Genomic DNA, 6,980 nt, shown 5'->3' with positions numbered 1-6,980 from the left:
TCTCTTACGCCCTCCTCAAATATTCCTGGCCTGACTTTTACCAGCAGTAGTAGCACCGCCTCCCCAACACGGACGTAGCTGACAAGGCATTATTTACATCTGAAAAAATAGCGTGTTAGCCGGGTGCATTTCAGAACAGGAGAAAGTATTAACGTGGATGGCTGGATGTCGTTTGCTGTCTATAAGTGCATTAACATTACATGAAAGGTGATTAATCTATAAACTAATTAAAATGTGTAATCATATAAATAGTAAATTGCCTCGTGATGCATGAATGCCAAATGACGGGCCGTGTTTGACTCTCGCATTTGGCATCGTGTGTGTGTGTGTGTGTGTGTGTGTGTGTGTGTGTGTGTGTGTGTGTGTGTGTGTGTGTGTGTGTGTGTGTGTGTGTGTGTGTAAGACGAGGTGGGTGTGGAGGGAAAGGAGAATGGGAAATAAGAAAACTTTGTGGCGGTTTTGTCCCCTCATAGCAACCTTATTAAGAAAGAGTGTATTTTCCTTTTCTTTTCTCAAGGGAAGTTGTGCCTTTCTTTTTTTATTTCTTTTCTGCTGTAACATTACAATGAAAAAACGTTTGTAAAATCAGATTTACCAGCTAACGATCTATTTTTTATGAGACAGCCAGACAAATTTGTTGGAACATTGAGGAAACGAAAGTTTTGCTTCAGTCACACTGTGAGAAAAGTCTCTTTTTATTCTCTTATCTTACAATTACACCACGTGAGTAATGTGCAAAAATGCCTTAAAAATGTGCTTCTTCTACTAAAATGTATAATGTGAATGGGGACGCTTATTAGTAGAAATCGAATTATATATATATATATATATATATATATATATATATATATATATATATATATATATATATATATATATATATATATATATATATATATATATATATATTTTTTTTTTTTTTTTTTTTTTTTTTTTTTTTTTGCGAAGAGGCAAAATGAGCTGGCTTTCTCTCTCTCTCTCTCTCTCTCTCTCTCTCTCTCTCTCTCTCTCTCTCTCTCTCTCTCTCTCTCTCTCTCTCTCTCTCTCTCTCTCGACACAAGAAAACTAAATTAACGAGTTACAGAAAAAAAATACCCACTTTTCACTTTACAAAAGCCACTTGATACAGAAAACCCCTTTTAATAAAGCTTTCATTTACCAAAACATTTTAGTGCAGGCATTCTAAGTCAACTGTGCACTGTAAACCTTTCCTAACTCGTCGCCTCCCTGAGCTTCCTCCTCGTCATGGCCACTTTTACTCTCTCCCTTTCCCTCCAGGCAGTTATTTCATCCCTTCCCCTCACTCTCAAACTCTCTCCCTCTCATACCAACCACCATTCCCACCACGACGAAATGAAAACTCCTACTGTGTCTTCGTAACTCAATCTCTCGTCTTTTTAATTATTCCTCTCTCTCTCTCTCTCTCTCTCTCTCCTCTCTCTCTCTCTCCTCTCTCCTCTCTCTCTCTCCTCTCCTCTCTCTCTCTCTCTCTCTCTCCTCTCTCTCTCGCTATGTGTTTTTTGAGAGAGAGAGAGAGAGAGAGAGAGAGAGAGAGAGAGAGAGAGAGAGAGGGGGGGGGAGATCTCAGTAAGTAAGTAATGGGAATAAGACTTTGTGGGGAGATAAATGGAGAGGGAGAGTGTGGATGTGAGAGAGAAAGAAGCAAGTAGGAAGAAAACTATAAAGATAGAAAGAAAAGTGAGAGAAAAAGAGAGAGAGAAAGGAGGGATGAAGAAAGTTAAGTTAAATAAAGGTTAGTGGAGGGAGAGAGAGAGAGAGAGAGAGAGAGAGAGAGAGAGAGAGCTGTGATCGCAGTCAAAAACCGATTTTTCTTTAAAAACTAAGAAAGTTAAAGCAATTTCTTTCGCTACGAAGTTGGGAATATGTGAGACAGTTTGGCAGGAAGGTATTTTGCTTTAATTCCGCATTTTAGAGACACAAGTTTGCGGCGTTTACATTACCAAATGAGAGAGAGAGAGAGAGAGAGAGAGAGAGAGAGAGAGAGAGAGAGAGAGAGAGACTACAAGTAACCTCAAAATAAACGTATAAATGGGATTAGGGAATTCACAATAACTAATGAATCGAGACGGTCAAAACACAGATAAATAAGATTACAAGAGAAAGCAATAATAGGATTTGAAACGATAGACGATTAAAGTAAAGAGGATTTGATGCTCTGTTAAAATCTTAAATAGAAATGGGTAATTATGTTTTAACACGATCTTTCATCGAACTCACTCCTCCTCTCCCTCCTCCTCCCAAAGCTAGAAGGGAAGGTCGAGTTAATTTTCTCTTCAATTCTTGTCTTCGGAATGATTCATATTTAATTCATACGTGTTCGATTCCTTGGTAGATAAAAAAAGCTTATGCCCTAATAGACAATCTTATGTTGTGAAAGTATGTTTGTATGTCAGGTTATTTGTTCGACTACAGTTAAATTTCTCTCTCTCTCTCTCTCTCTCTCTCTCTCTCTCTCTCTCTCTCTCTCTCTCTCTCTCTCTCTCTCTCTCTCTCTCTCTCTCTCTCTCTCTCAGGATCAATGCAGCTCTCAGTCTCTCTCCCTCCGCTACAGGATAGATATTGCTCTTTGTTTTCTGTCAGTCAGAGTTAATTTTGCTTCGTTTATTGCCAGATGGCCGCCGCTGCAATCTGTCACCGCACACCGCACACACACCAGCCCTCTCCCCGCCACTCGCCAGGCCTCAAACGACTCAGCAAACAGGGGAGAACAACAGAAAGACCCTTCCAGCAGTCGAGAGTCACCAGTTAGTCAGTCGCTCCAGTTACAAAGTCATTCAGCCTCAAAATGAAATGGTAAGTCACCGTTTTCTAAGTAAAGGCAAAGGAGTAAGTCGAAGAACGTGTGTGTCTGTGTGTGTGTGTGTTATTTAGGTGTGTTGTAACATTGTCATTCCTTTGTGTCTATCTTCGCATGTATCTGTGTCTTTGAGTGTGTGTGTGTGTGTGTGTGTGTGTTCGTTTTCTTTTCTTGGTAAGTGGTGGTGAAGGTGAGGGGGCGCCATCTGTGTCTTTGAGTGTGTTCGTCTTATTTCTCAGTAGGTGTGGTTGTAGTGGTGGTGGTAGTGGTAGTATGTTGGGGGGAGCAGCGTCAACAAGGCAAGGGGATGACGGTGATTTAACGAGGCGCGTGAGTTGGCCGCAAGAAATTCAATCTGGGCCCATTACCACGCCTCCCCCGCACTCCTGGAAACCCTCTCGTTTGTCAGGGAATTAAAAACTTACCCCTTGAGAGAGAGAGAGAGAGAGAGAGAGAGAGAGAGAGAGAGAGAGAGAGAGAGAGAGAGAGAGAGAGAGTCAAGAATCTACATTTTAGACGTAAATTCAAGTTAAGAATCTGTTTTTAGGTTTAAATTTAACGTAAAATTGTTTAGTGGCATCTTTTCTGAAGGAGGGAAGAAGTGTTAACCTCTTTCACTCCCTCTCCCTCTCTCTTTCTCTCCCTCCCTGTGTGTGTGTGTGTGTATGTGTGTGTGTGTGTGTTTCCCTCCAGTGCAGCAGCGTGACGTTTCTTTATGGTTGTTGCTTTCTTTATGTACCTTGGACGTGTGGCAGTGTTGGCGGTATTATGGGATCACTCCTCCCCCTCCTCCTCCTTCTCCTCCTTCCTTATCTCCACCACTCACCCTCACCCTTCAATTACGTGCCTTCTGCTCTCGTTCTCACCCCTCACCACCACCTCCTCCTCCTCCTCCTCCTCCTCCACCGATTTCCACCTATCTCTCTTACCTCCACTCACCTCATCTCACAACTCTTCCTTCCTCTTCATTCGCTCTCTCCCTCTCTGTTTTCTTCTCTTTCTCATTTTCCCTGCTTCTCCATCTCCTCCTCCTTCCTTGTCGTTCTGCTTTCTTCTATCTCATTTTCCTTCCTTCATATCATTTTCCTTCAAGTCTTTTCCGTCTTTTCGCTCTTTCTTCTCCCGTGAACTCCTATTTTTTCTCCTTACTCTTCTATCTCTTTCTTCCCTTTTCGTTCATATGCCTCACTTACTCCCTTCACACCTGTTCCCTTTTCCTGTTTCTCCTTTCTCTGTCTTTTCCTTTCCCCTGATAACTCTCCTTCCTCTTCCTTTTTCCCCCTCCATCCACCTCCCTTTACGTCACAACTCCCTTTCTCCCTTTGTATCTTCCTCTACCTCTCTCTCTCTCTCTCTCTCTTACCAGAACACCTGCATCCATCCTCCTCTCCGGCTTATAGTTTCGCCAGCACTCAAACCAGATTAAATTTTTGCTCCTTCAGATGGCTGCTAGACAAAGCTAATCTAGTAAACAAAGAGTGGAAAAAGTCCGCTGGAACCCCGCCTGACCTAGTTATACATATTATACTGTAATTAGATGTGGAGTGAGGACGGAGGGGAGAAAAAGAGCAGGGAGAGGGGAAGGAGGGGTGTGGGAATTTTAATATCTCATGCGCTTTACTCTCTTGTGATTGTAGGAGAGGAGAGGGAAAAAGGAAGAGAAGAGAAGGAGAATAGAAGATGGAAAGGGCATACGTGAGACACGGCAGATGATGAGAAAGGGTAGGAAGGATAAAAGGAGAAAGGAATAAAAGAAGAGGAGGGAACTGAAGGAGGTACAGACGGAGGGAGGGTGGGTGTGACACTATGTAGGAGCGAAGAAACATGAAAAGGGTAGAAGAGAAGGAGGGAAGGAGGGAGGAAGGGAGAGGAGGGGAGGGAGAGGCTGAGACAGTAGGTGGGAGGGCCGAAACATGATGTTCACTCTCACCACCATAAAATATAACACCCCGCCACGCCTTTCCTCTCCTTTTTCTCTCTCTTTCTCTCTTTCCCCTTTTCTCCTTCTCCTCCTTCTCCTCGTCATTCTCCTTTATGTCCCTGTTCTCCTGCGTTTATTTTTTTCACCTCCCTTGTCACCACCTCTTCTGTCACCTTCTCTCTTATCTTCCTTCACCACCTCATCATCTTCCTCCTCCTCCTCCTTCTCCTCCTCCTCCTCCTCCTTTTCCTTCCCCTCCTTTTTCTCTGTGCGGCACATGGAAACTTGCGTCCCTCTGTCTCGTACACTTTGTCACTCTTCCCATGCACGCAGTCGTTCTCCTCAATCAGTCATTGTCTCTCATCATAATTAGTCATTGTCTTCATTAATTGGTCATTTTCCCTTCCCTCCTTAATCAGATTTTTTCTTTTTTTTTCGTCCTTCACTTCGTCACTGTCCGTTTTCTTTAATTAGTTCGGACTTTAACTTTTTTTTTGTTTTTGGTTCTTTTTTTTTTATTTTGATACCTTTGTTTCTCTTTTCTTTTTTTTTCCTTATTCAGATAGTTGGTCATTGGATTTGTCTCTTTAGTAATGCTCTTATTTTTAGTTTTTTTTTTCTTTTTTTTTTCTTTTTTTCTTCTTAAGGGTCCTTTTCATTGTGTTCTAATCTTCAGTCTTTGTCTTCCTCGTCCGTGTGTCCTCCAATGATTCTTCTTTCTCTCTCTTTCTTTCTTTCTTTTGAGTTACTTTTTTTTTTTCTATTGTAACTCTCTCTCTCTCTCTCTCTCTCTCTCTCTCTCTCTCTCTCTCTCTCTCTCTCTCTCTCTCTCTCTCTCTCTCTCTCAGCCATTTTCTTAACTCTAACCAGGCCGTTATCCTAATCCTCCTCACTCTCACCCATTCTAACAAGTCGTTTCATAAACCCTTTAATCCTCACACAACCTCCCCAGCCTCCCCGTCACTCCTACCACCACATCAATCCTCACAACCAGCTCAGCCTCCTGGTGCCTCCCTAACTCAACCGTATCCCTCAAGTCAGCCTTCTGCACTGTACTCATTTACCTTAACCTTCCTTAACCCCCTTGAATCTTTTCCATTATCTTACTCTTTCTCCTCTGTGACTCTTAAACCCACCCCTATCCTAACTACATCACTAGTCGTCCTTCCGTGTCGTCTACGCTAACCTTCCTTAACGCCCCCTGTATCTTTTCTTACATTCTTCTACTCCTCCGCAGACATCCTGAGCCATCCCTACTCAGAGTTTCTCTACCCCTCTAAAGAAGGCCTACCATACCCCAAACTGTAACCCTGACCTTCCTCACCTCTGTATCTCCTCTACTCTTCCTCCTTCTCCTCCCCCTCGTCCTCCTCCTACAGACCTGTTCTATGGTCATGTCTCTCCTTATCTCTCCAGCCGTCGTGTCTTCCCGCTGGTTCGAAACCCAAACACGTCCTCCCAGTTTGCTTCTTCGGGATGAACCGCCGACCTGCTTCACAATTTACGAGGTGTCCCTGTTACACACCTTCCTTATCACAGCCACCGCCACCCCCGCTCCCCTAAATTATATCCCTCCCTCTCTCCCTCCCTCCCTCTGTCTCTCTCTCTCTCTTTCTCGCTCCTGACGGTAAATTCTCTCCCAGTGATACCCCAAAATCACAATATATATTTTTCTTTCCGCCGCCACCACCGCCCGCGAGACTAATGCGCCCTATTTGCATACGAAGGGGGAGGGTCGGGAGGATGCGGACAGGTTTATCTACGCATTTAAAACCGTCAATACCCACACCAATGCATCACATGAACCCCCTTTTTTTTATTTACTTTCCACTCACTATTCATCTCTGACCGCCGTAACTCACTCCCACATTCCTTTCTTTTTTTCTTTTTTTTTTTTTTCTCTCTCTCTGTGTCTCTTTGCTCAAAAAATAAATTAAACAGCATAAAAAAAGGCAAAAAAACAAGGCTCCAGTGATGTTCTTCGGAGTATTCCTAATTTATATTCACCAACGGAGCCTTTTGTTACGAACGAGAAGAGACGGAGCTCGGTCTGGGCCGCCTCACAAAAGCCACATTGTTGACAGTCCCACGAGCTGCAAGTGTTGTTTGTGCTGTAGCCGCTGACTCGCAGATGTGGGCGTGGGTCGGGAGGGTGAGTGTTGAAGGGAAGAGGACAGGAACAGGGTAGAGGAGTTTGAGTACTGGAGTTAAAGTACTGCTAAGGGCAAGAAAGAAGGCGAA

Source organism: Scylla paramamosain, chromosome 5, assembly GCF_035594125.1.
Source record: "Scylla paramamosain isolate STU-SP2022 chromosome 5, ASM3559412v1, whole genome shotgun sequence".
Taxonomy (NCBI): Eukaryota; Metazoa; Arthropoda; class Malacostraca; order Decapoda; family Portunidae; genus Scylla; species Scylla paramamosain.
This window is presented reverse-complemented; position numbering follows the sequence as displayed.